This window comes from Engraulis encrasicolus, chromosome 5 (assembly GCF_034702125.1).
Source record: "Engraulis encrasicolus isolate BLACKSEA-1 chromosome 5, IST_EnEncr_1.0, whole genome shotgun sequence".
Classification (NCBI taxonomy): Eukaryota; Metazoa; Chordata; class Actinopteri; order Clupeiformes; family Engraulidae; genus Engraulis; species Engraulis encrasicolus.
The window spans coordinates 39,609,370-39,613,473 of NC_085861.1; positions in this window are offsets into that span (position 1 = coordinate 39,609,370).

Consider the following 4,104-nt stretch of genomic DNA (forward strand, 5'->3'; position numbering starts at 1 on the left):
CTGATAAACGACATACTTAAAGACTTAGCAACAAAGACGAGACCTCCCTTCCTCCCTCCCTTCCTCCATACCTCCCTCCCTCGTTGCAATCAAAATTGGGAGCGTTCCAAAAACACTTTTTGTGGTGGCCGTGATGAAAGAAAGAGCTCTTCAGTGCTTGACATCTCGAAGTCTTAATGCAGGGGCTGTACTGGATGCATTATGTTACATTAAGTCAAGTTGCGTCAACAAATACATTGTAGCATCAGCATCAGTGTAGCGTCAGCATCAGTTGGTTGATAGAAGAAGCAAGTCTCTGTGATGGAACACCGCAAGAGAACAGCATCGGGTTTCATATGCCCTTTGTGTTGTTCGTGTCCATGGGTGGAGCAGTGCATTGCGTTATTGCATTCTCTTTTTATATGGAGTTCTGTGGGCGACCCTCCCATTGCTGACTCTTGTAATGCACTCAAATATGGAACCAGTTTTCTGAGGTACACAGGTTGACGTGTGGAGATACCTTTTCTACTGTATACCGTACATAGCAAACAGGAAGCTCGGCATGCATAGACACTAGGCCAATAAAAAAACAATAACAGAAAAAAACAAACAAATAAAAATACATTCGAGCATGACAAACAGTTCTAAATGAGTTTCAGGCGGTATTAAGGGCTGCTAATAAACTTACCAGCCAACCAGTGTTTTTCATGCAAACCAGATGTTTCCACTAGTGGGTGTTTTCTTCTCCCTCGTATTCTCTCTCTTTCGGGTCAAAGGTCGGGAAAAGCTAAACTAACCCAGCAGCACTCTCAGATGTACGGTAGTATAATGCACAATGTCCCCCCACCTGACAGGTGATGCCAGTGATATGGGCTATTGGCTTGCAGACAGGAGCCAACACTCTGTGTACCGCAACATTGATGAGGTCTTTATTGGCAGGCATTCCTCACCGGAGAGAGAGAGAGAGAGAGAGAGAGAGAGAGAGAGAGAGAGAGAGAGAGAGAGAGAGAGAGAGAGAGAGAGAGAGAGAGTCCAAACTCCAGAGTGGCCCCTCAAAATCAGTAAAACCTTTTTTGGTCCAGAATCAGAACTGTACGTACGTACACATGCACGTATGCACACACACACACACACACACGCACACACACACACACACACACACACACACACACACACACACACACACACACACACACACACACACACACACACACACACACACACACACACACACACACTGTAGTTGGTTTTCTATGCACATACTGTATTCCATGCTGTAGGCATAAGACTGACTTAAGAATTTTTATATTCAATTAATAGTTGAACCATTCACCCCACTCCCTACATTTTGCTCAAATTTAACTTGCATAAGTTGCTCTGTGATCTAGACACATCTGCTGTGTATTTCAGTACACTCCCGGTTCCTTCATGCTGCAGGCACACTGTGCTATAGGGAACACACCACCGAACCTGCAGTCCACAGTACAATACACAAGATCTTGTATTAGAATTGTTGACTCAGCTTTGCTCTCGCTCTTTCTCTCTCTCTTTCTCTCTCTGTGTCTTTCTCTGAGATCCAGAATAAGCTTTGCACTCTATTGTGAGGGCAGGAGAAAGAGAGAGAAAGCTTTACTTCTCGTTTGCTCCATCCCCAGAAGAACTTCCATGACCTCATTCAGCGCTTGTGTGTTTTGGTGGAGCGCTGAGAGCAGATCGAGTCTCCAATCGGTCATACTTGGCAGAGCCCGGTAACGTCTCTCCGGCTTTCGGAGGTTTTGTGCACGAAGAAAATGCAGTGTTTAACACTTAGAGAGTTGATTGGACATCTAGAGTGCACTTGCTTGGTCCCAGAGTACTCCCTAAGGGTTGAATCAGCACTGCATCTTTCACCGTGTAGCCTTTTCAGGCAGATGGGGCAGTCGATGGGCCTATTCTCTCGCTGCTGAAAAAGACTCAATTACATCATAACAGCATTGCTATTGGCAATACCAAGAGACTCAAGTAACAGATTAAGACATCGTCATTACCATTCATGTTAGAGTAGTGTTATAACAGATATGCTCTGTACAAAGGAGTTCAATTACATTTCTGGCCTGGCTTGGCAAAGAGTGGAAAGGAAGATATTGCATTGCACTCTTTGCAGCACTGAGGGGTTGAGAGCATGACTTTCTTTTTTCTCTTCTCTTTGCTCTTTGTCCCGTTTTCCTTTTTGTCTGTCCCTGTACAGTGGATAGATGTTTGGACGAGGAGTGTCCAGGTCTGTGTTAAAGGAGACATACAGCACCTTCTGGACATAGTACATTTTTCAAGTTAACAAGCGGCCCCTCACAGACGCAAAACAAAAAAAACAGCCAAAAAAGGAATCGCATCTGGTCTGTGCTGACATTCCAGGTGGTTCAGGTCTCCAAAAACTATGACTTTTTTTTTTACAGAAATAAATAAATAATAAAGCAGGTACTTTAAAGTGGACTGTAAATTTTGCAGTCTGTCATATTCATAGCCTATAGTCTGGCTACCATATTTGGACAAGCGCGGGAGATTTTGATGCCATATATTTTCCCCCACAGGCACGTTCCTGTCGCCGTTTGTTTGGCAATGTGTTGTGTTTAGTGTGTGAAATGAGTCATAAATGATAAGATAACTGGAGTGGTGACCTGACCTCACCACGGCCGAACACAACACAGTGACTCAGGGACTCTGTGTGCGAATTTATTAGTCCGATAAAAAGACAACTCCCCTATGGGCCCCCTCCCTGAGCCGCACCACCTCTCTCCTCCGTCCTCTATCCTCCCTCCACTTCCTCCACCACCCCCTCGTCCTTCTTTTTTGCTACTGGGGGAACTGGCCTGCAGGAAGAGGCGTAGTGGAAGTGAGTCTGCTGCTTCCATAGGCATCTGATGATTCATGGCAACAGGGCTTAGTGACTGCTGCCATTGGCATTTTAGAGGAATCTGATTGCATCTTTTGGAAATAAACATACACACGCACACACACAAACACACACATACACACACACATACACACACGCACGCACGCACGCACGCACGCACGCACGCACGCACGCACGCACACACACACACACACACACACACACACACACACACACACACACACACACACACACACACACACACACACACACACTATTCAGAGGCGCTGTGGCTCCGTTGCCTAACCTAAGGTACCATACCATATACCTGGGAACCTGGGTTTGAATCCGGCTCCTGATCCTTCCCCCATCTCCGTCACTTTGTTTCTAACTGTCCCATCCTAATTAAGTGCATGACCAAAAACCCACAACTCTTCACTTTCTGATAGGGTTTAAGTGTTTTGCTAAGATATTAAGAGCGTATAGTCATTGTATAAATACATGTACTAAACTTTCTGTCCATGCATCACAGCAGACCCAAGAATCATATTTTCCATGTGGCCTACATGTGTACTTAAAAGACAAGGATTGCGTGTTAAAGTGTAACCCACACAAAGACATTACAAATGGAGGGGGGTGATGCAGGAAGAGGTTTATAGGGGGAAGTGTGATTACTTTGATTGGCATGTGATGATTCACGTCAGTGGCTTGGTGAGTTTTGCCTTTAGCATTTCAGTGGAGTGTCTAGATGACCGCATCGTAGAGTTCAGGAAATTCTTACCTAATTTATGTGCATTCCAAATATGCATTATACAAAACAAATTCTTAAAAGGAAAAGAGAAATTAATATGGGACAGTGGCCCAGGTTGTGTAGGCAAGGACAGTAGTTCTACTTATGATATACAGTTGTTTTGTCTCTGTATGAGTGCTGACTGGATGAATTGCAGAGAATAGGCTACCTTTGAGTCACATCTTTATCTCATGTGATTATAATGTCTTACAACGCCTCCAAATCTTAATAATTGCCTTACAATGACAAGTCTGTTGCCACACATCATATCACAGCTTGGTCGTGGTGTGATAGCACAAACATTTGTGGTTTAAGACATTACATTATTTGCCTTTTCTCTTCAAAATGAGAGTTGAGTTTCAAAACATAATTATTCATGTCAGTGGTTTGGTGAGTGGTGCCATTGGCATTTCAGTGGAGATTCTACATCACCACATTGTGGAGTTCAGGAAATTGCTATTGAAAT